Source organism: Marmota marmota, unplaced genomic scaffold (genome assembly GCF_001458135.2).
Source record: "Marmota marmota marmota unplaced genomic scaffold, marMar, whole genome shotgun sequence".
NCBI classification, from domain to species: Eukaryota; Metazoa; Chordata; class Mammalia; order Rodentia; family Sciuridae; genus Marmota; species Marmota marmota.
In genome coordinates this window covers 55,562,319-55,587,470 of record NW_025999900.1, presented here as the reverse complement: position 1 = coordinate 55,587,470, position 25,152 = coordinate 55,562,319, and the positions used below count along the sequence as shown (strand labels likewise).

General features: G+C 48.2%; 1 long non-coding RNA gene across 1 annotated transcript; it reads left to right on the top strand.

Annotated features, from left to right (window-relative positions):
• The first annotated feature begins 594 nt into the window (after positions 1-594).
• Positions 595-25,152, top strand: LOC125615340. The gene is made up of 4 exons (XR_007345940.1): positions 595-633; positions 5,054-5,056; positions 24,932-24,941; positions 25,050-25,152. It is a non-coding gene; the product is annotated as an uncharacterized LOC125615340 (long non-coding RNA).

Below are 25,152 nucleotides of genomic sequence, written 5' to 3'. Positions count from 1 at the left end.
GGCCTCAAACTTGCCATCCTTCTGCCTCAGCCCCCTGAGCCACTGGGATTTATAGGCATGTGCCACGGCATCCAGCCTCAAACACTTTCTGTGATTCGTCTGTGTTGTCACACGTATTGGTAATTCTCCCTCTTCCTCTCTCTACTTTGGTGCTGGTGATTGAACCTGGGGCCTCCCATCTGGCTAAGTATACATTTAACCACTGAACTACATTTTTAGTTTTGATTTATTTTAAGATACGGCTTTTTCCCTAAATTGCTTACGCTGGCCTTGAACTTGGGATCCTCCCACCTCAGCCTCTTCAATAGCTGGGATTACAGATGGAGACCACCAAGCCCAGTTAGAAATTCATTTTTTATATTTATTTTTAGTTATAGGTGGACACAATATCTTTATTTTATTTTTATGTGGTGCTGAGGATCGAACCCAGTGCCTCACGCATGCTAGACAAGTACTCTACCTCTGAGCCACAACCCCAGCCCATCTAGCAATACATTTTTTAAAAATATTTTTAGTTGTAGATGGACATAATAGCTTTACTTGTATTTATTTATTTTTGTAGATGGTGCTGAGGATTAAACCCAGTGCCTCACACATGCTAGGCAAGTGCTCTACCACTGAGCCCCAACCCCAGTCTAGCAATTCATTTTTAATGGTCTAATCTGCAGATGTATGTGCTACAACTATCCAAAGGGCTGTTTCTAGCCACTGGCTATAGCAAGGAAGACCTCTGTGTACATTCTCACACAAGTGTTTGGTGGATGTATGTGCTCACAGCTCTTATGTGGAAAAGCTGGTCACAGTCTTAACAGACACTATTTTCCAAAGTGGTTGTACAATTTTATGTTCTCGCCAGCAAGGTACAAAGGTTCTGAGTGCTCTCCATCATCTGTGTCACATACCATTTCTGTCTTAACTTTTAGCCACTTCAGTGCAAATGTATAGGGAATGGAGTGGGGTCCCATTGTGGCCATGAGCAATTATGCTGAGCACCTTCTTGTGGGCTCACTGGCCTCTTCTTCACAGTGCTTGCTTAAATATTTTGTAGTAGTATGATTTACAAAACCATGAAATTCACCCATGTTTCTGTACAGGTGGATGAGTTTCGCAACCACCAAATTTGAGGACATGTTCATCAAACCACAAAATTAACGGAAGACTCGACCTTGAAGAGAGGCAGGTGCTCGTGGAAGTGGACAGATACCCCTCTCCTTGTCCCTTGCTGAGTGAAAGAGACGCAAGGAGAATAATTGTGGGGACAGGTTCTCTTAAGAAAAGGGGGACCGCTGTCTCTTTTTGGCAGCTGCACGTTGAAGTCTTTGCCGAGCGGGGACACCAGGTGGCAGCACTGTGAGACTGCAACACAGGAGCCCGGAGCTCAGGGACCCCAGTGCAGAGGCCCAACCTGGAACAGCAGGGTGGGCGGAGTTCAGTGGCGCTGGCAACCTGCACAGCTGTCATTCATCACGGGACACAGGGATGCTACTGAAAGTAGCTGGCTGAAACCTTCAGTGGATCCCAACCAAGAGGCTTTGCTGGACCCCAACAGGACACACGCAGGTCTTTGTGGCAGACCTCCTGGGGGTGAGACTGGGGGTCACAAGAGGTCATCTGAAGGATGTAAGGCCAAAGTCAGACCACAGGACAGTGTGGAAGTCCCCATGGGACCTCCCCAGAATCCCTGTGTGCTTCATGAAGGAGCCTTTGGACCAACAGGCGTTGGCCAATAGAACATGGCAAACACCCCCACTAAGACTCAGTTCCCAAAGTGAGGTAATGTCACCCTCATCGGGAGCATTTGTCAGCACGAGAGGGTGTTTGTGCTGTCACATGGTTAGGGAGGATGCCCTTGGCATTTAGCGACCGGGGAGTCAATCATCCTGAGGTGTATGCCCAGTGAAGAGCGTCCCCGACAGCTCTATGGCAGACACTTTACTCTACAAAACTTCCGAAACTTTTCCTTGGGTCCCTCCTCTGCATGTGTGTGGTGACACTGGGGGGCGCCAGAAGCTGCAGAGTTGGGGGAAGGAAAGTGCTTCCCGAGTCTTGAGCCAAGAGTCAGGTGGGGGCGGGGTGCTTTGGAGTGGGCTGGACTTCAATTTTTTTTTTTTTATTAGTTGTAGATGGACAAGCATGGCTTTATTTTTTTTCGTTTAAAAACATTTTTTGAGGGGGCACCAGGGATTGAATTCAGGGGCACTCAACCACTGAGCCCCATCCCCAGCCCTATTTTGTATTTTATTTAGAGACAGGGTCTCACTGAGTTGCCTAGCGCCTCGCCATTGCTGGGGCTGGCTTTGAACTCCAGATCCTCCTGCCTCAGCCTCCCGAGCCTCTGGGTTTACAGGCATGCGCCACCACGCCCAGCCTGTTTCGTTTGTTTGTGGTGCTAAGGATGGAACCCAGGGCCTCACACATGCTAGGCAAGTGCTTGCCACTGAGCTGTAGCCCCAACCCCTGAACTGGACTTTTTAATAAGGGTGAGTCCAAAATGAGGGCTGGTCTTCGTGTTGGAAATGACCCAGACTGTGGGATCTGCCTGAGGGGCTGGCGGCAGGACCCCTCAGGGACTGGGCGAAAGCCCAAGTCTGAGAAGAGTAAAAGCGCTTCTCGCCTGAAGGCTCCGAATCTTAATAAACCAGTGTTAATCCACTCACGCAGTCCCCACCGAGCACCTGTCCTGGGCCACGCTGTCACTGGGCACGCTGGTGCAGAGACAAAGAATCTCTGGCTCTCTTTGTCTTCCTGGACTTGAGGAGATTCTCCCAGGCCTCCTGGGTACATCAGGAGCCCTTCTCAGTTCCCTCAGTGATGACAACAATGGCCTGCTGTAGTCTTTGGCTCATGGGTCGGTTCCCCTCCCAGTCAGGGTCACCTAACCATCCCCAGCACCTCAATGACAGTGTGCACTGAATTGTTCAGGTTGACTCTGCAACGACTGGAAGTTAGTTGGAAAAACCTTCCTCCTTTTATCTGTCAGTTTTTTCAGGACTCCACACTTGGAGACCCTGAGCGGGTCATTCCCCATTTCAAAACCCTGGGCCTTGCTTTCCCCGTCTGTGAAGTGGACTCCTCATCCTTACTTCTTGATGCGGTGAGGATGGAATGCATTGGGGTGAATGGGGAGGGGTCCGGGGCTGTGCCATGGGAATGAGGTGTCGGGGGTGAGAGCGCGTTCTAGCCACAGTCCTGGAGGGACCCTTGCTGAGCACATGTGGCATCTGGATCATCTCCCACCAGACAAAAACAAGACCCTGAGTAGCTTGCAGACAGTCTCCGGTGCTTGTATGTTTATGGATTGACTCCTCTGGAGGTGGTGACGGTGATGACAATGATTGATTAGGTGTCATCATCTCTCCGATTGCTTCTCCCATAATTCCTGCTTTCCTGTCATATTTGGCCAGTCCTGTTTCTCATACATGCCCTGGGATTTGCGTCTGCTGTCTTGACGTATATTTCCAGTTCTGCTACGACTTGTCAAGAAACTCCTACTCAACCTTCAAGGCCCACTCAGATGCGACCTGTCTATACAACTTCCTGACCATCCCAGAAGCGAGTGCTCCTGAGCTCACTTCTCAAAGCCTTTTCATTCATGAGCTTAATTGAGGAGGTTGTATGTGCCTCATTCCCTTTCTGAGCCTAGATTGCAGGGGCCAGTCTGTTTGTGTCTGTTTTCCGGGACTGGTGTCTGATCTAGTGGCTTGCTTATGGGGGAAGAGCAAGGGACTTCCCCAAGAATGAAAATGAGGTCATGAGGGGTCACAGATGGGTCCTGGGCAGAGCTGAGCAGCTGCACATCTGAGCCAAACTCACTCCCTGCTGATCTTCTTGGGCCTGGCTCTGCTCAGATTGTGCCCACAGAGCTGCCCATCAGTGCACGCCCATGTGTCCCTGCAGGCTGCCCCTAATGCCTGGGAGACATGAGCTATGCACCCAGCGAAGCCCCCGCAGAGGTGAGATTAGGTGCAATTTGTTAACAGGAGTGTTCACCAAATGTCAAACTTGGCAGAGCCTTCGAGCCAGCCCAGCCCCTGGGGAAAAGCAGTGAGTGGCAAGTCCCTATGGCATTTGAGCAGCTAAAAACCAGCTGCCAGAAGGACTCCAGCCAGGCAGCTGCCAGCGGTGGATGGACTAATTCACGGAATCCAGTTTGTAATATCAAGAGAGAGCATCATGACCCCGGGCGCCGGCCCACCCCCGGCCAGAGCTGCGGAATGAAGTCGGTTTCCAAGACTTTGGAGAGCAATGGAGCCGGGTGGAGAAGAAAGCGCTGACCGTGGAGGACTCCAGCCCCCAGGTGCCAGCACTGAGTGACCACAGGGCTCTGCAGATGGATGCACACCTGCTGGACTTCAGCTCGTTTTCATAGGGCATTTATTGAGCATCTACTGTATGTATGGCACACTGGCTCAGGAATCTGAAAACCTGTCTCTGACATTTAGGGGATGACAATCAGCTTTGCTGTGGGGACCTCATTTCATTGGATATAAAGTGGGAGCAATGATGGTGACGGTGACAATGACAGCTTCCATTTGATGAGCACTTTCAATGAGCTTTCCTGTCATCGTTTATTCCATCCTCAGGGCAATCTATTATATAGAACCCACTCAAGGCACCACTTTATAGATGGAGAAGAAAAGTAAAAACAAGAGAGAGTGTTGGGTTGGGCAGGGTCCCCTTCAAAACTTATGAACCTCCCACTGAGACCTCCTATGGAAACAAGGGACTTTGCAGATGTCCTTCATTAAACTGGGTGGGTTAAGGTGAAGTTTCTCCTGGATTCGGGTGGGCTCTTACTCCAAGGTGACTTGTGGTGGTGTTCCTTAGGGAAGAGGATTTCTAGACACCCAAAACTGTGAGTGTGAATTTCTACTGTTTTAAGTCACCCAGTTTTTGTCATCTGCAAGAGCAGCTTCAGGAAAGTAAAACAGAGAGGGTAATGAGTTGCCTGGGGCGTACAGCTGAGGAACTGATACCCTGGGTTTCCAAAGCACCTTCTGCTTTCAGAGCCCCGAGGATGAGCAATGAGTCTACATCTTCTACATCTCATGAGCCAGTTGCCTTAGCGAGAGCTGAAGGAGCGCCACTGCTCCTCTGTTGTGGTGTTAATTATACGGTAGTGCCGGCTCCCTCCTTCCTCTGGTACTTCACAGGGTTGACATGGAGGTGAGGAAGAAAATGAATGCCTGGTAATCGCTCAGGACCCAGACAACTGGAATCAGACGGTCATTAATGTTATCATCAGAGACAATGAAGTACAGAAAAAAACCAATTCGTATTTTTTAAACCCACTGAAGTGTGTTTAGTCAAAGCAACACCCGTTCATCCTGCTGAGTGGAGGCAGAAATAAACATTCTGGTGTCCTCCGGAGAGAACTGAAGATTTTTCTGCATCTACTTTATGACACCAGATGCTGCCAGGTTCAGCCAAGAGGGAGAGAGAATGGCCCCAAACCTCGGCTCTTCCCTGCAGCCCCGACCTCTGCCGTGGGGCTTTCCTGCCCCCTCACCTGGATGGTCGGTGCCTATTTCCCTGCCCCTGACGTTGGGTGGGCCTTGGGGCTTGTGCTGGTCAGGAGACAGACGAAAGTGCCTTGCTTCATCTTTTGTGCTTACACCTGTCACTTGTCTCTCTGCTGTCACCATAAGAAGACTGGTCCAGGCAGCTTGCTGATTCCAGGAGGGGCATGAGAGACACCTGGGACACAGCCACCTCCAGAGAGCCCAGCCTGGATCAGCTGTCCCCAGCTGCAGACAATGAACTGAATCAGCGCTCACCATGGCCAGCCTTTGAGGATTGGAGCTTTTTGTTACACAGCATCACCACAGCCAAACAGACAGATACAAACCCCACACACACTTCCTCCTCAATATCCAGGCCTACAAATGATGTCACCTGGAGCTGTGTCACACAGTGAGACTCAAACAGCAAGCAGACCATTCCTTTGAGCCTTCATGGACACTAGGGGGTTGAAAAGATGGCCACATGAATGGCAACTAATGACTGTGACCCTAGACAGCTCTGTCTCTAATTATCCTCTGTAAAATGGGAATAAAAATGTTGGGAGTCTCCCTGAGAACTCCCCGGGTCTTTCAAACATGGCGGTGGGCAAATTGCCAGTGGGCGGATAACAAGTTGTTTTGAAAACCTTCTAATTGGCCCTCTCATCTTCTGCACTCGTGAACAGTTCGTGCCCCCCATGAATCTTATGCAGGGCGGACGTGCGTGCACCGTAGGTGATGACCTGACCTTTACTATGATTGGCCCCGGGGAGCTTCCTGGTTTAAGATAACTGACTCTCACTTTCTATATAAGCTAGCAGCAGTTCGCAATAAAGTGCTTCGTCTTTGTCACTGCTATCTGTGTGTGCGTTTTGATCTCTGACAACGAGCCTTGGCCTTTCATTGGTGCCGAGACCCGGGAGGGGAAATTCCTCATTCTGAGGACCCCCTCTCTCAAGGTTCGCCGTCCTCGTTCACCTTTTTGAGCGCTGCTACATTCCACCCTACACCAGCTCTCCAATAGGTAAGGACTTCTGATCGACAACTGGTGAGTCCCCCTCCCCCTCTTTGGGAATCCATCTCCAAACAGCTATATGCAAAGGCTTTGGCTGTGAACGTCCAGCAAGGCCCTTGACGCCTAGTTTGGAGGAGAGAACGCACCCCACCACGACTTTCACAGTTACGGTGGACTCTCTGGATGCCCATCTCATGGTTGATGAGCTATAAGGGACAGAAGAATAGGCACTCCCTGACTCTCTTTAAATTTTCCTTCTCCTCTCCTGGGAAAAGCCCTGACGTCAGGCGGCCTGTGACTCCCGGCCTTCAGAAGGTCTCGCTGTTGGGCTCTTGGGTGACGACTCATTTGCCCTCCCGGCCCCGGCTCTCCTGAGTCTCTTTGGTTGACTTCTCCTGTCGGGGACGCCTGCAGGAAATTCAACCAAAATCTGTTCCAGTCCAGGCCATTCGCCTCTTCTCTTCCTGCCGAGAGTCATCATGGGAGCCTCTTCTTCCCTCCCCGCCGATTCCCTTCTCAAATGCCTCCTGGCTAATCTTAACCGGTTGTCCCTCACTCCTGACATAAAAACCCAAACTCCTCATCAAATTCAGTTCACAGAATTGGCCATATTACCAATTAGACAACCAAAACCAATGGCCCCCAGAGGGGTCTCTGGATCCTCAAATTCTGCGTGACCTTTTTAACTTCTGTGAGCGCTCAAAAGGGTGGAAGGAGATCCCCCTGTGTGGAGGCCTTTTCCCTCCTTCGCCCCCACCCTGAACTATGCTTCTCCAATAGAGCCTCACCCTCAGCCTTCTGCCCCAGACTCTCTGCTGTCACTCTCACCTCAGCGACCTGATTTCTCCCCTCCAATTACTCGATCAAAAACCCAAACCTCCGCCGGTTCTCAGACCATTGTCCCCTTGCTGAGGTAGCAGGTACTGAGGTACCCCTCCACCCACTCACTCCTCTCTTCTCCTGTCAGTGCCCACGGGTCCCACCAGGTCCTCTTACCAGCTAACCCAGAGCTCAAACCAGCTGAGGAGAGCCCTCAGACTCCTATTCAGGATCTGGTGAAAATGGCCTTTAAAGTTGCTTTGTCATCACTGAAAGCAGGTTACTAAGAATTAAAGTCCCCTACAGGCTTTTTGGGATACTCACTCCCATCTTCCCCTCTGCTCTACCTGTTTTGCAGCTCAAGTTTTCCTTGCTAGGAAAATCCCAAACCCCTTTCCCATTATTCTTTTACACATCTCCTTCCTCATTCTCAGATCCACCAGAGCTGCTCTCAGCCCCGCCTTCCCGTCTTCCCCCTCCCTACCAGGCCCACAGAAAAGTCTTAACTGACCTTCTCCAGAAATCTTCACCAGGGCTGATTTTAGGACTTTCAGAAAAAAAAAAAATCCCTATAAAAGAGTTCAGTAGATAAACGTCCTCTTTTCATGTTGCCCTGTTCTACTTGGCCACTGGCTGGAAAAATCAGCACTCCAAAAGCTAGATACCCCCTTTCTAGTTTTTCACAAAATATGTGAACAAGGCCTCTGGCCTTGAGCTGGGGCTTCACAGAGATGGCTACATTTCTAAGATAAGGAAATTACCAACTGGGCTCCATGGTAACAGCTGGCAGGGGGAGGAGAGAAAAAGAAAAAGTTCTCCCCTTCCCAGGTATCCTTGAAAAGTTAACTTGCCCAGAACAGAAAAAACAAACAAACAAACAAAAAAAACCCTGCTTTTTGTGAACTTCTACAGACTGTGAACTTCTGAGCCCTTTCTCTTACATGTTGGGCACAAAATTCTGAAACTACCTAAACTTGGGGTTCAGGGGATTAATTTATTACAACAGAAGCAGTGCCCTCTGAATCCGGTTGCAACCAAATAGGACTGTTTCCCTATCTTCACTGCTATCTTAGGTGCCTTGCTTTGTCCGTCCCTACAACAGTATAATTCCATATACTTAAACATTGTTTATGTTTTCATGAAATGGTCAACAGATGTGATTAATTGTGTACTGCAAAACACAAAAGTACTTTGCTACTTTTCTACAAAAGGTTGAAAGTTTCAACCTTTCTTTAATTCATGTTTTAGATGTGATATTATATTGTGTTAGCTAATATTCATGTGAACTTGAACAATAATTTATGTAAACTTTATAAAATGATATTTAAAAAGCAAAGATCAGCTTCAATACTAGAACACTTTACCTAAGATTTATAAAGAGCCCTGTCTTACCTGAGATAAGGCTGTGCCTCCCATATTACTACATGTCAGAATGACTCCAAAGTAGGCCAGACTTCAGGTAAAGCCCAGTACTCTTAATTTAAAGTGAAACTGACTTTGCTAGATGTTTAGGATCAAGATTTAAAATTAAATTAAAATGGCCAAAAAACCCCCAATATTTGGCTCTGGCCCTCTGAGTCAATCTGAATCCAGGGAGCAGGAAACTTCTCTAAAGAGCTTTGCAACTCTGGGCCACATAACCTCCTGATCAGGGAGATTAATGAGACCACTGGAGAATGAAAAGCCAATCCGTGCATTTGCTGTGAATAGGAGGGTCACCAGAGAAGGGAGACATCCCTGATGCTTCCAAGGGAAGCCACATGGTCAAGCAAGACCTGGACCCATCCTAGCACAAACGGCACTAGCAGAACTAAGAAGCTGCTCTCAAGTTCCCCCACGAGCGACCCCTATGGGAACTTGGCTGACTCTTAACAAGAATAGAAACAAAGTCAATTTTGACCAGCTTGATCTTAAACACCTACCCAAAACAGTGAAGCCAAAAAGTCATTCCTAGGAGTAATAAAAGACAAAAACAACTAGAAAAGAAGAGACAGCAACTAGCCAACAGTCTCCATGGGGAATGTTCAGTCAAGTATGGCCTTGGCTCCTCCCCCTCTCAGGACCCCTGTTAGTCCTCTTTATATTTCTCCTAATAGGACCACTAATAGGACCATGTCTGTTAAATTGCCTACAGAAGTTCCTGCAAGATCAGATATATAGATTCACCAACCAGTCAGTCAATCAACTACTTCTTTAAGACTACCAGCCCTGGTGCCCAAGACGGAGTCCTATGACACATGACCAACTCCTCCAGCTCCAGAGACTCTGTGCCCATCTAAAACCCTCTCTAACCCCTTTTTCCAGTTTTCACAACCCCTCTTTCACTTCATAGGAATGAGAACTACTCTCCAGCAGGTCCACTCTGCTTATTCTGTCTGCTCTACAGCATCCCCACAAGGAAGCATCAAACCTAAACTCCCCACACCTCAAATGAGGAGCCACCAGGCAAAGACTGGTAGATCAATTTCACTCACGTGCCTAGGCACAAAAAGCTTCGCTACCTACTTACTTTGGTGGATACTTTTTCAGGTTGGATGGAAGCCTTCCCTACATCCAGGGAAACTGCTGTCACTGTTGCCTCCATCCTCATTGAGGGGATCATTCCCAGGTTTGAACTTCCCGCCTCCGTCCAGTCAGACAACAGTCTGGCCTTCACTTCTCATGTTGTTCAACTAGACTCCAAAGGCCTCAACATCACTTGGAAGCTCCACATCCCCCACCAACTCCCAATCCTTGGGTAAGGTTGAGAGGCCTAACGGCATTCTCAGGGATCATCTCACTAAACTTGCTATTGAACTTAGGCTCTTCTGGCCCAATCTCTTGCTGTTGGCCTTCACCTGAATTCAGGCAGCCCCAAGGGCTCACTCAGGCCTTAGCAACTCTATGGGCCTTTGAGCAACTCCATGGGTGCCCTTTCTTAACCGCCCAAAGCTTTCCAATCACTCCTCCTCCCCTTGTGTCCTACCTGCCCTATCTCATACTTCCACACAAACTCCTAAGGGAACACGCAGACTGGTGCCTTCCTGCGCCGTTCATTGCCTCAATCCCAGCACAACCACAAACTGAATTGGACCCTCTTCAACTGGGTGACTCCTAACTACTAAAGGAACTGCTATTATAAATGCCAGCCTTATTTCTAATCTTCTATGAGCTTCCACACTGCCTTTACAGCTGGGAATAGTCCACTGTGAAGCCCGTCAGACCGACTCTTCTCCTGCCACAGTGGGCAACTCTAAAGCTGACCAGGTCAGCCGCCCTACAGGCCCCATCCTCTTCCTCATTACTCCACCTTTCCTCTGAGGAATGACCTCCTGACCCTCACCCTTCCTCTGGGGAATGACCTCCTGACCCTCACCCTTCCTCTGGGGAATGGCCTCCTGACCCTCACCAGCTCATTAGATTTCTCCATTCACTGTTCCATTCTAGCCCCCAGAGCATATCGACTTTCCTTCATTCTTTTTTCCCTCTTTCCTCTGACGATCGGACCTTTCTGCAACAGGTTACATCCACATGCCAGATCTGCCAGAGGACCAATACCAACACCCCCTTAAAATCCAGACCCTATCCTTCTCATCAGGCCCGTGGCCACACCCCGGGAGCTGATTGGCAAATTGATTTCACTAACATGCCCAGGGTAAACATCAATATCTCTTAGTACTGGTGGACACGTTCTCAGGGTGGATAGAGACACTTCCCACATCCAATAAGCAGGCGTCCACGGTTGTGGATTGGTTGATATCTGACATAATTCCTCGTTTCGGGATGTCCACTTCCATCCAATCGGATAATGACCCAGAATTTACCTCGCAGATAACTCAGGGGTTGGCTAGCGCACTATCACTCCCTTGGCATTTCCATTGCCCTTACCGTCCCCGAGCTTCCGGGAAAGTTGAAAGAACTAATCGGTCTCTCAAAGAAACCCTCACCAAATTCACCATGGAATTAAGCTTAGACTGGACTAAGGTCCTCCCCTTGGCCCTGTTGCATCTCAGGGCAAAGAAACCATCCAACCTTTCCCATTTGAGGTTATGTACGGCCGTTCATTCTTACCCCGCCCCCCCCCCCCCCCCGGAATACAGACTGAACAATTACCTATTCCTGATTCCTACACTCTACCNGCCCCGCCTCGGTTATCATGTGCACTCCCTCGGCAGCAAAACTCAGACTCACAAATAATCAACTCCATGGATTCACATTTCTAGGCTCAAACCATGCATCTGGGAAACTGATTCTGGCAACATTGGACCAGAGGACTCGCAAGAATCCACACCTACATACTCTTGCTCTCCCCACCCTACTGACCCTTTAAAAATTCGTCTCTCGTGTTTCTGCCCTTACACCCATAGCTGAGAACATATCCGAAAATGAACCTTAACTTTCTGATCCTCATCCTCATCCTCACCCCAAGGGTAATGCCTTCACCATCGTATGTCTGGAGATTCAAGGTGAGAGAAACATACACACAAAAAACACCCAGACCACCCGCTTGGCTACCACTTCTGACTGTCCCCTAACAGGGTGCTCCTCAGCCATCTATATTGTACTCTCTTCCTCTTTCTCTGAGCTCATTAAGCAAGCCAGCTGCCCTTACTTATGTTTTCTATATGACCAAAATAAGGATTATTGCAAACAGTGGCTGGAAACCTACAGGGGCTGCCCCTATTGGTCATGCAGAATTCATGATGCATATTCAGGGCAATTAAATGTAGGAAGATTCAAACTTGAGTCTGCCTCCCACCAATACAAGCTGACTATCCCAGACCCTGGGAACCCACGCTGGGCAGCAGGAATAAAAGCATCCTTTTATTGCGGTGGGTATGCCTCCACTCCCTGTGGTTCCTTATCCATTACCCAGGAATATGTTTCTATAGGGCCCCCAGTCTCTCTTGTCTCAACAAGCAGAACAATGGCTGCTCGCATCCCTAGAAAGCCAACGCACTTCTGACTCTCAGGCTTCACCGATCTATACCTGGTTACAGATCATCACTGACACATTGTCCTACCTAAACCAAACTTTCCCCCATGCAAGTCCAGCAAATTGCTTTCTGTGCGCTTCCCTAGCACGGCCCTTACTTGCCTCAGTTCCAATAAAAGTTTCCAGTGCGGATGTTTCCAGCTTGCCCAACTCATCTTACAAAAAAGGATCCTATTAAACCCCTGCAGAATGTTCCTTTATGGGAACCTGAGGAAAATAACCACACCATAATTCCTCAGGTTTGCCTTCTGGGATCCGCGACTCCCAATTCCCTTCTGGCAGGTTTTTGCCACTGTAACCTAACCATCAACCACACCACTTATTCCCCACCAGGTCTCTTCTTCTGGTGCAATGACACTCTCACCGCCATTATACTCTCCAACATGTCTAGCCCATGTTTATTAGTCACCATAGTCCCACAACTCACTCTCTATAGCAGCTCTGAAGTAAAATCCATCCTTAACCCTCTAAAACGTGGAAAATGGGCTGCATTCCTTCCCTTAGTGATAGGCATTTCATTAACGCCCTCAGCGGCAAGCGCAGGGTTATCAGGAGGAAAACTTAGGTCATTCCCTATGGGCTGTCAAGGACATTAATTCAAAACTTGAAGGAGCACTTACTTCCACAGCAGAATCTCTAACATCCTTACAGAAACAGGTCACCTCATTGGCACAAGTCACCCTTCAGAATCGCAGGGCCCTAGATTTACTCACTGCTGAAAAGGGCGGAACCTGTCTTTTCCTTGGGGAAGAATGCTGTTATTATATCAATGAATCGGGTCTTGTAGAAGACAATGTTGTTAAGCTCACTGACCTGGCAGCCACCTTAGGGACCTCAACAAGTCAAAACCTTTTCTCTTCCTTAATATCCTCTCCCCTTCTGGCATGGGTGTGGCCTAACCTTGGACCACTATGTGTAATCTTTTTAATGTGTCTATTTTTACCATGTATTATAAAGTTTATTCAAACTCAAGTAGGTAAAATCTCTAACCAAACTTTTAACCAGTTTCTACTTAGAAATTATTAGCTTCTGGCCACAGAGAATCAACTGCCTTCTCCAGAGAACATCCCTCACAATGCTGAAAAACCCTTCAAAGATTCCTGGGATACCTTCTTGAGAGCGATATCTGATGATGTCTGGCTTGTACCGCCATGGAGACTTATACGGACTGGACTGAAGTGATAATGGACCTTTGGCTACAGGGAACATTTTATGATGTCACATCTGACCTTATACCAATCTTTGCAGCTCTCTTGTGGGGACTCGTAACTTCCCTCCTTCAGACCCCTTCCCCGGTGACACCCCCACTCAGCAGTAAGTAGCCAGAACGAATCGCCGTCCCTTTCCATATAATAACAAAAAAGGGAGAATTTGGGAGTCTCCCTGAGAACTCCCTGGGCCTTTCAGACATGGCGGTGGGCAAATTGCCAGTGGACGGCTAGAACTCCCTGGGCCTTTCAGATAAGGAGCCCCTAATGCAACATGGCGGCGGGCAAGTTGCCAGTGGGTGGATAACAAGTTGTTTTGAAAACCTTCTAATTGGCCCTCTTGTCTTCCACACTCGTGAACAGCTCGTGCCCCCCATGAATCTTATGCAGGGCGGACATGCATGCACCGTAGGTGATGACCTGAGCTTTACTATGATTGGCCCCGGGAGCTTCCTGGTTTAAGATAACTGACTCTCACTTTCTATATAAGATAACACCAACTTGCAATAAGGTGCTTCATCTTTGTCACTGCTATCTGTGTGTGTGCATTTTAATCTCCGACGACAAACCTTGGCCTTTCAAAAAATATGTTCCCTTTAAGAGTGCTTTGAGTACTAAATGAAGGAAACTACACAAGAGGTTCTGCACAGCGCTTGCCCAGAGAAGCTCTTGACAGTGTTGGCTCCTTAGCAAGCGGGGTGGTTGGAGGTCCCATGTGGATGGCATGTCAGCTTGTACACATGGATGCCCTTCGGTGCCGTCCTTACGGTGTTGGGGCCTATTTACCTTGCCCACTATTCATCCAGAAAATCTGACTCCCGACTCCCACCTGCACCACTGAGGAAGAGCATAATCCAGGCACATTTATCAAGCTCTGCACGGTTAACAACACCTCCTATGGTTAATGTCTGAGGACAGACCTCATCTGGGTCCATATGCAGTCAACACAAGGCCCCAACTGCTCCACTTGCTAAGGAGCTAACAGCTACCGGGACCTTCTACGCACCAGGTACTTAGATCTTCTCTGTACTAGATCCTCTCATATTTCCCCTCACTTAGCACTTAAAGCCATCTTCAGATCAGAGCTTTCATTCTGGGGACTTAGCCCAATTCACACACCTGAACCCACCTGTGGAAGCAAGGCCCTCTCACAGGAAGGGGGAGGGAGTGAGAACCACATTGGTGGTAAACACTTGCCCTCCTCTGCTGATGGTTCCTTTCAAATGTTTCTGTGAGCCAGGACAGCTCATCACCCTTCTATTCTTTCCTCCATTTGTGTCTTCTCACTCTCTTGTTTCAAACTGTTAGTTGACTTTCTGTCACTGTGACAAAACACCTGAGCTAATAAACTTAAAGAAGAAAGGTTCATTTGGACTCACGGTTTTGGAGGTCTTAGTTCATGCTTGGTTGGCCTGTTGCTTTGGGGCTGAGGGCAAGGCAGAACATCATGGTGAAGGAAACTGTTCACCTCATGGCAGCCAGAAAGAAAAGAGAGAGGAGGGAGCAGGGTCCCAATATTCCTTTCAAAGACACACCCCCAATGACCTAACTTCCTCCCACTAGGCCCCACCTCTTAAAGGTTCCATCACCTCCCAATAGTGCCACAGGCTGTGACCAAGCTTTTAGGACACAGGCCTTTAAGAGACACTTGTCCAAACTATAACACTGATCTACAATTCATGTTGGGAATCATCAGGAGATGGTTCCAGAGCTCAACCTTTGACTCAAAAACTCATAATGAAGTGAAGGAAATCGGGGCAAATATAGAAATAAGACAATAATTACAAGGCTTCCATTTTACTGGCTACTTAGTATGTGCCAAACACTGAGCTAAGCAATACGTGCTTCTTCTCCCTGAATTCTGCCCCCCTCCCTGTGAGGCTCTATGTTAAGGTCCCGTGGGGGATGAGGGTAGAGGGACGGAGGAGCGTCACTCTTGGTTGATGGTGGTGGAGGGTGGGGCTAGCTCAGCCTCCGAAAGAGGAGAGGAGAGGAGACATCGCATCCTTTTAGGATGCGAGGGTGAGGAGGAGAGAGAGGACAGGGGAAGGAGAGAGAGAGACAGGCAGAGCATGTTGGTGGTGTCCCAGGAGCACCCTGCCAGCCAGGAAAAGCAGGATGACGCACGGATGGCTCTCAGGAGACATGGCCCCCAATGGAATTTGGCAGCAGAGACAGGAAACGCTGTCTTTATGCTGTTCATTAACAAAATAAAAAGGTTCCTTTGGGCAGAAGCAGTGATGGTCACAATTTACAAGCAGATTTTTGTTAAGATTGTGATAGTAGCCTCTGTCTTGGCTGAGGGCCACCTCTGCACTGGGCAGGGGTGGGTGCGCCTCTCATCCACCTCTAGTCCACCTCTAGTCCTCACCACGATTTGGAAGACATGGCTTCCCATGCCGTATTACAGATGAGCAAATTGAAGCACAAATGATCACATAACTGGCCCGTGACACAGTAGCAAGTGGCAGAGCCAAGATCTGAATGGTCTCCTGATACACAGAAAAGGTGACAAATGATGGTCAGAGTTTGAGCAGGTGGGGAGGACACACCTGCCCACCCTCCACCTCCACTCCCCACTCACAATTTACAAGCAGGTTTTTGTTAATGATGGTGATAGTAGCCTCTCCCTCTCCTAAATAATTAGGATGTTCTATGACCTTTAACTTCGACTTGGAGACAGATGTTACTTTTCACTAGGAACATGATTTTTAAGATGATTCATTTTCTTTCCCAACAAGGAAAGGGAAGTGTCAAAGCAACGCTAGCTGCCTCCCCACCAACCAGATGCCCGTAGTGTGTCTGAGCATCAGCAAACTGTGAACAAGGGCCCCCTTTTGTGTCCCATCACCAACTGACCAGTGATGGGTACATATCTGGGGGAGCATTTGATAATACCAATCTGTGGGACCCAGAACCGTCCAGTCTGGGTCCCACATCAGTGAACTCAAGCTCCCAGGTGGAGTCCCATCAGGGAGACACTGACCCTGGAATCCCTGCCATTTCAATCAGAGGTTTTTGTCTTATAAAGACTCCCAAGGAAATGGGGGGGGGCCAGTAATAACACATTCTGTTTCTGGGGTCCTAAAAAATTAATGTGCAGGGTCACACATCCTTTGGGTAGCACTTAAACCTGAGATGTGGCCACTCAATTAAGATTTCTGCTTCCTTACCCTCTCCAGGTAGCAGATGTCCCCAAACTCCTGCTAAGGAATGGCAGCTGGGATCCTCCCAGAAGTTTCTGTGGGCAGCAGGCAGATCAGATGGGCTCAGATGGGCTTGCCTCTCTTGGGCCACGAGCATAGTCATGGGATAGGAATGATCTTGGATGAAGGAGAGGGTTTAATGGAAAACCCACCCAGAACTGTGGAAACCCTGGTCTCCCCGCAAAGCCCAGGTTGGTTCCCCTCTGGACTTGGCTCCTTGCAGCAGAGGTAGAATCAGGCTTGGCTGGCAGCAAAGAGTATATTTTAAGTTGGTCAAAAGATGAATCAGAAGTTTGGATTATGATAGTGATCAAATGGATTTTCTTCAAATTGATTTTTATTTGATACATAAAAATATAAAAAGTTGTGCATATTAATGAGGAATTAATATTAAAGTATGCTATTTCAACACTTGTCTATATTGAATATTACGTGGGACTATGCATAGGTGCTATGCAGAGGGAAGCAGGCAAGAGCTTTTGAATTCCATCTAGAATAAAAGAAATCCTGATGAAAGATCCAGACGATCACGGTGACGTGGTGCCCCAAGCCTCAGGTATCCAGACGATGGTACCCAGGCTGCACCCCGCCCTGGAGGCACGGTGATTGGCGCTGCAGTTGCCATTCCACCAGCTGCCCATTCCTTTCCCTCCACAGGAAGGCTTCAGTGTTATGCCAAGGGGGCTCTCGATTCTGGAGGCAAAGAAAACCCGCTGAAGGCCGTAGGCAGTGATTTGCCCAGCAGAGGAGGAGGAGGAGGAGGAGGAGGAAGCAGGCCTGGGGGAGGGCGCTGTCAGGAGGGGAGGAGAGGGAAACTAAGGCATCGCCAGGGGCAGAGGGGACCGGTCCCCACGACTGCCCTCAGGTGGTGCTTCGCCGGGCCTCACAGATCTCGGGAAGGCTGCTCTGCTGGCAGTGCACGTTCTCATGGTGAAAGTCACAGATTCAAATCGGCAAAGGCACAAGCTGCAGACCAGGCAAGACCAGAGGTGAGCTTCCGGCGACCTGCCCTGTGGAGTCACACAGACACTCTGCGTTCTCTCCACGGTGAGGTGTGGCAACGTGGGCGGTGTGGCTGGCCAGGGAAGCTCCCCTGAGCCCTGCTGTTGAGAGTTTATTGCACACTGGTCTCTTAGACATGAGCCCCCACGTGGCTTTGTGACTAGTTACTCTGTCTTCAGCACCTCCTGGAGTCTCCCCGATGCTGCAGGCCCACGGCTTCTGCCCTGAACTACACGGGCAGGATAAACCACGTGGCATGGCCCCAGGCTCCAGGTAAGCACAGACTCTTTTCCGAGGCAGGGTGTTCCCAGGGCTTAGCAGCTGTCTCCCAGCAGCTGGGCCCTGCCAGACCTTCTTGGGAATGTGCAGGGCTGGAACATTCCAGCCCTTTCGATTGCACACTGATGTCTGTAAGATCCAGAAACAGCCGGCGTGGGGTCGGATCGGTGTGGAGGTAGAGGTGGAGGGAGACACTAGAATGATCCTCAGGTTTCTGGTGGATTGAGATGGCATTGCCCAGTGGACGCCCGGCTTATGTGATACCTTGCAGATGGCCTGTCTTAGTTCCTCCTGGATCACAGGCATGCACTCGTGATTGAGCACCAGAAAAAACTCAAGATGGCCACCAAGAAAAAGAATGGCATCAACTTTCCAGTCTCATCCTTCTTTTTCCTCTGGCTCCAGGGACATTCGGCTTATGGAACAGAGTCTAAGTCAATGGCTACTCGAGGATCTGAGCGTCTCTGTTTGAGCCTCTGTCCTTCATGCTCCAAAGGCAGCTGGGAGGGCAAGACCAAGGGTCACAGCATCAACCCAACAGGAAAAGAGAAACTCTACCCAGGTCCTGCCCTCAGGACTCCTGGGTCCTGTCATCAGGGGAAGCTTAGCTTCTCGCTTGTTCCTCGCTCCCAAGATGGTGACATCAGAAATGAGGGTGATTCTGTCTCATGGGCTTAGTTTCCTCCCAAGACCAAAACAGTGGTATGGAGTTTAATTCTCACTCGAGGGAGAGAGTAGGGAGCAAGATAAATCAAATAAGTCAGAGTAGAAGTTGGCTGTGCCGTTGAAAGTTGCCCCCCAATTTGCAAAACATTTTAAGCCTTACCGTGTCCACAGAGGTCTCTTTCTTTCAGATAATTCCACATTATATATGTGGATACGTTCCCTCCGGGAGGTGAGGCTTAATTCCCTTCCTGTGTGTGTGTGTGTGTGTGTGTGTTTTGGGATGGGGATACTGGAATTAATCATTTGCTTACAGAGTATGCAAAGTGAAAATAGTAACATTGTCTGGGAGAATCAGTCAAGCACTGTCTTACCCAAGGGATCAAGGTCAACCTCCGCAGCAGCAAGGCCCACCAATGTTGTGCAGCCCCTGATGACAGGCAACTAGAGGGATGGGTCACCTCTGCAGGCTTCACCTCCGAAACTCATATCTGCAGTCTCATCCCGACATAACATCAGACAAACCAAGACGGAGGGACATTCCATGAAATACCTGACAAGTAGTCTTCAAGAAGTCAAGGGTAAGCCAGTCACGGTGGTGCAATCTGTAATGGGGCTCAGGAGGCTGAGGCAGGAGGCTCACAGGTTCAAAGCCAGTCTTAGCAATTTTAGTGAGGCTGTAAGCAACCTAGTGAGACCCTGTCTCAAAATAAAAAATAAAAAAGGGCTGAGGATGTGGCTCAGTGGTTAAGTACCCCTGGGTTCAATCCCTAGTACCCGCCCCCCCAAAAAAAAGAAAAAAGAAAAAAAAGGAAGTCAAGATTAAGAAACTGCTGCTGTTATAGGTCAGAGGAGAGACTTCTGAGACAAGAATACTAAATGCATGTGGTCTCCTTAATTGGATTCTGAAACAGAAAGAGTTTTAGTGAAATCTGAGAAAATCTGAAAAGTAGTGAAATATGAGAAAAGTCTGTAGTTCAGTTAAAAACAGCTAAGTTAAATTAAGATCAGCATCAATGTCTTGGTTTTGCCATTTGTACCAGGGTTATGTAGGATGTAAACATTCAGAGAAGCTGGATAAAGGATTCAGGGAACTCTGTACTATCTTTGCAACTTTTCCGTAAGTTGAAAATGATTCTGAAATACAGTACTCATTTAAAAAAATAAAAATATCCACTAGCTGGATATTTTTACCACCTCAGATTCTATCTTTTCCAAAGGGCGTGCTGTGGACCCAAAGCTGATTCCATAACTCACTGGCTGTCAAGTTCTTTTGCTGAACCTGGAGGCGGCTCTTAGTGTTGGGGGTGGGGGCTCCTGAGCTCACCCGCAGTTGTTCTAGGGCAAGTGAGTCCCACCCCAAGTGCTGACACATGAAGACATAGATCAGTAAGCGGTCGGAATTTCAGAAAAAGTGTCCATTCATCTCAGGGACACACATCTGACCCATCACATGAATGCCTTGGGCAACAGACAGCATTCTCACAGCAGGGCAGGCAAGTCCGTGGCCACACTAGACTTTGAGGGGTATCCTGATCATAAGGACTCACGGGTGATCACACTTAATCACAGTATGTCCTGCTTTGACCCGCGATTCCCTCCGTCAAAGGCTGCCCTGCTGTTCCTCATGCTAATTAACTAACCCTAAGGAGTCTTCCAGGTTCGGGTCAGCGGGTGGGTGCACCGGCTTCTCTTATTGGGGGGTTTTGCAGTACAACGAGCACCTGCAAAGAAAGCTTCGCTCACGAGACTGAGGCCCGCTTAGCCTTTTGGTCCACAACCAGCAGGATAAGCCAAGGACATCAGCGCAGCCTCCAGAAGGGTCTTGTGGAACAGGGGTGAAAGCACTGCTGGAGGATATCAATAGGATGCAAAAGGAAGGGGGCCCAGGAGAGGGGCACCCCAAACCAGCAGCAGGCTAGTGAGAAGTTTCAGGGAGGCACAGGCCACAGTGCCAAGGACTGCCCAGAGGTGGCCATGTACAGGCTGAAGTGTGGATGGGCTCTGGTGATGCAAAGCCCATGATGACCTCAGCCTGTTGCGAGGTAGGTGAGATAGGAGGAGAAGAAAGGTTGTGGTGAGATAGGAGGAGGAGGTTGTGGTGAGATAGGAGGAGAACGTTGTGGTGAGATTGGAGGAGGAGGTTGTGGTGAGATAGGAGGAGGAGGTCATGGTAAGATAGGAGGAGAAGGCTGTGGTGAGATAGGAGGAGAAGGTTGTGGTGAGATAGGAGGAGGAGGTTGTGGTGAGATAGGAGGAGGAGGTTGTGGTGAGATTGGAGGAGGAGGTTGTGGTGAGATAGAAGGAGGGAGGAAATAGCAACTTTCAATGTTGCTTAGGGAAGCTTTGCTTTGATGGAAGTGAGATGGCGATTCAACGGGATATTTTTGTTTCTCTTTTAGTTTATTTGTCTGTGTCTCTGTGTGACTGGTATCATGGCGAATCATGTTACAAGTGTTCCAAGCTTTGGCATCGCCCAGACCTAACTGTGAGTCCTTCAACTGTGTATCCTTTAACATCTGTAAGGTGGCAAGTCCCTTTCCTGGGCTCCAGACCCTTAGGTGTACGACAGGGGATCCTAACTGTTCCTATGTCACGTGGTTATCATGGGGGCTGCACTCGGTAATGAACAGGAGGTCTTGGTACTATGTTGGCTCATAGTGAACAGTCAGAAATGTGTTTCTTAAAATCACACGGGAGCAACTGGAGAGAAAGGGGGAGTGACTGAGCTCAGTCCTCAGCAGTATCCCTAAATGGTCCTTTGTCTAACAGAACCTAAATATTTTGGTTGCCTCGTGTTGACCTTTTGGTCCATGGGCTCTTGTGTTAGTCCATGACTATAACAAAATACCTGAGACAAACAATTTATAAGGAGAAAAGGGTTATTTTGATTCACAGTTTTGGTTATTTTGATTCACACATGTTTGGCCCTGTGGCTTTTTGGCCCTGGGGAGGCAGAGTACCACGGTAGCAGTGCATGGCAAAGGAGGTGTATTCACCTCATGGCAGCCAGAAGCAAAGAGGAAAGAGAGGAGGGACTGGGGTCCTGATCTCTCCTTCAAGGGCACATCTCCAGTGACCTAACTTCCTCTTCAGGCCCCAACACCTAAAGGTTCCTTCCAACAGCACCACCTGTCTGGGGACCAAGCCTGCGACACGTAGGCCTTTGGGGGCACTTAGAATCCTAAGTATAGCACCTGACGTTTGTTTTACAGGGTGGGGGGACAGGAGGTGCGACTCCACGCTCACGGTACATGCTGTGTGAACTGGTTTGGGACCTGAATGCCAATAAAAAAAATGTTTAATAAATGTGGATATGTCGGGTGGCACCTGGTCTGAGAGTTCTTTGGTCATTACTCCTGGGGCAAGACTGGGTGGAGCAGCTGACCCCCTTCCCCTCAGGGTTTTGGTGACACCATCATTTAATGTTCGGAGAATCTGAGAGTTGTTAATGACCCAATCCCTTGAGGTCGGTCAGGTCCACAGGAAACACCAGAAATGAGCTTTTGGAGCTAGGAGATAAAAAGATGAGGAAATTAAGAGAAAGCGAGAAGGGACGGATCCTGGGGTTTAACTTAATAAGAAAATGGAGAGTCCGAGGGTGAGAAGTCTAGGGGACTTTCTAACACCTGCAAATCAATCACCGTCCTCTGCTTCCCATGGGGGCCAGAGGCTGCTGGGCGGCTGAAATGCTGGTGAGTGGTTGGACTAGAAGTCACCCTAGAACCGCCTGACGAGCTCGTCCCTGCGATTTAGACTAAGAAACTCGGCAGGCAACTTGAAGCCGGGGGAGCAGGGCCCACCCCTCTGCCCACTGCAGCTACTGCCCAGTACATCCACTGTTCATGGAACCATCCAGGGCTCTAGTGAAGTTTCCTCTGAGGTAGGGCTTTGAAAGGGAACGGATTGAGGCATTTTCTAAAATCGTCCTTGAGATTCTCTGGTAAGAGGCCATTGTCTGTCGGTGAGTGACAGTCGCCACACTCCAGCGCAGAGAATGGATACTTGAGACTTTCAGCGAGCAGCTGTCTGCCCTGCACAAGGAGTTTCAGACTGTTGTGACTGGCCCCACAGCCTCCATCACTGAGATGAGAAGCAAGTGACACAATACACAGGAAGTGTTTGGAGCCAAAGACAAAAGGCTGTAACTGGATATTCCCACCCTGACAGCTCCACGTCCCAGGAAGACCTTGGACCACTGTCTATAATGGCATCCTCATCAGCAGTGATGTTAAAGCATTCTTCTTCTTTGTGAAGCTACTTAGAGGTAGTTATTGGAGATCCAAGGCAGTGGGGCCTTGTCTCATTGAGGGGTAAATTGGAAAGGGAAGAAGAGCCTCGGAGGGAGGGAACTACTCCATTCTTCATAGGAACTGAGAACGGGTCGTTCCCCAGAATGAGCCAGAGAAGATGGGAAATGAGGTGGCAAGGAAGGAGGAGGAGCCGGAAGAACGGGTGCACGTGTGCGGGGCGGGGGGCACAGGAAGGCATTTAGGGCCCACGACAAAACCCTCCTTAGACTACTCAGAATTTCAGAGTCAGAGATGACCACAAAAGAGGGCCCCTAGAATTAATTCACGGCAATCTTGGGAAAGGAGGAATGGAGGGTTTTGATGCATCTTATCTAGACTGTAAGGGGCAAAAAAATCTATATTAACACCCTTCTGAGCATCTGGGACCGTTCTTTGGTAAGTTCTTGATGCAGAATCAGCTCTGAAGTTTGAAGCTCGGATGCCTGGGCTGTGCCTTTCCTCTTTCTACCTCTAATGCCTGGGGCAGCACCTGGTAGGTGCTAGTAGCTCAGTAAGTGTTCGTAAAATGAATGATGGTTGGGTGAACACAGCAGAATACAGGTATGGCCCCCAAAGGCTTGAAATAGCTGCCATGAACCCCCAACAGTGAGACCAGTTATCCTTGGATAGCTCCACTTTCAGCTGGACTGGACTGTATTTAATCAGTACTTTAGGACACATTTAGATGTCTCATCTAGGAGCCCTTCACAGGAGAGATAGTGAAGGTGGCTGGGTCAATGGGCACAATGACAATGGAAAGAGAGACAGCTGCCAGGGTGAGTCTAGGATGAGAAGGGGACAGTCCTAAGTCCATGAACACAGCCCGGCATCTTTAGAACAGGGTTGAAGTTTGTCCCTGTGCCTTTATTGAGACTAATCTGACTCAGGAACTTCTGGTCATTTTACAGATGTCGTATCTTTTTATTGGGGGGGGTGTGTGTCCACTAGGGATTGAACTCGCGGGCACTAGACCACTGAGCCATATCCCAGTCCTTTTTTTTGTATTTTATTTAGAGATAGGGTTTCGCTGAGTTGCTTAGAGCTTCACTAAGTTGCTGAGGCTGCCTTTGAACTCGAAATCCTCCTGCCTCAGCCTCCTGAGCCGCTGGGATAGCAAGCCTGCTTCAACCCACCTGGCCGACATTGTATCTTTTAAGATACGCAACTCAGCTGTGGGGTTAGAGCAGCTAATCGGTTTCACTGATGGGGAAACCAAAATTTGGAGGAATTAATAAATTTGCCAATATCCAAATCCAAAAGTGTCCATTTTCCTACCTTATAGTATGGAATACATTTTATGTCATATTTTTCTGTTATTTGTGACTACTTCAAAACAATGACAAGTACCAAGAAACAATTCATAGTCAACAACATTGCTACAGTTCAGAGTCAATAACCATTAGCACCTTGGTAGACTTGCTTCCAGTTCTTTTTTACCCCTTAAGAAAAATACCTCCACTGGATTAATAAAAATGCTTTATATAAAGAATTCAAACACTTCGGAAAAATCTAAAAGTTAGAAATCATCTCAAATCTGTCAACCTAGAAAAAAATCATTACTATTGAGTGAACATAATTTCAAACATCTTTTTAGGCATCAGAACATGGTTAGATAATAGATATAGCTATAGAAAGAAAAGCTATTGCAAAAAATGCGATGAATTCACATGACATTTGAATCAGTAATTAAATTTGACTTGAATTAAAAAGGAAAAATAACTGACAGGAAATAAAGAAATCATTAAACTTCATATAAATGTTTCTTCATTAAGAGATATTTCTCCAAAGAGCCATATAAAGCTAGGAATCAAAAAAATTAAGATGTTGAAATTATTGCATTTCTTTCGTTAAAAACATTTTTTTTTTAAAGTTAGATGTCTTGCTCACTTGTGTTAACTGATTCCCTGGTTTAAATGATGAACATTTGAGCATTTTTATTTTTCCTTTCATCCCATTTTCCCAAAACATGAGTTTTTCTAATGTATTTAATTTTTACATTATTTTAGTTCATAGCATTCACTTTCAATCACTACTCTCCACCATTCCTTTTCTTTCCTCTGTGTCTCTCTCTCTTTTTAAACATTTTTAGTGTTGATGGACCTTTATTTTATTCATTTATTAATACGCGGTGCTGAGAGTTGAATCTAGTGACTCACATGAGAGGCAAGCGCTCTGTCATTGAGCCACAACCC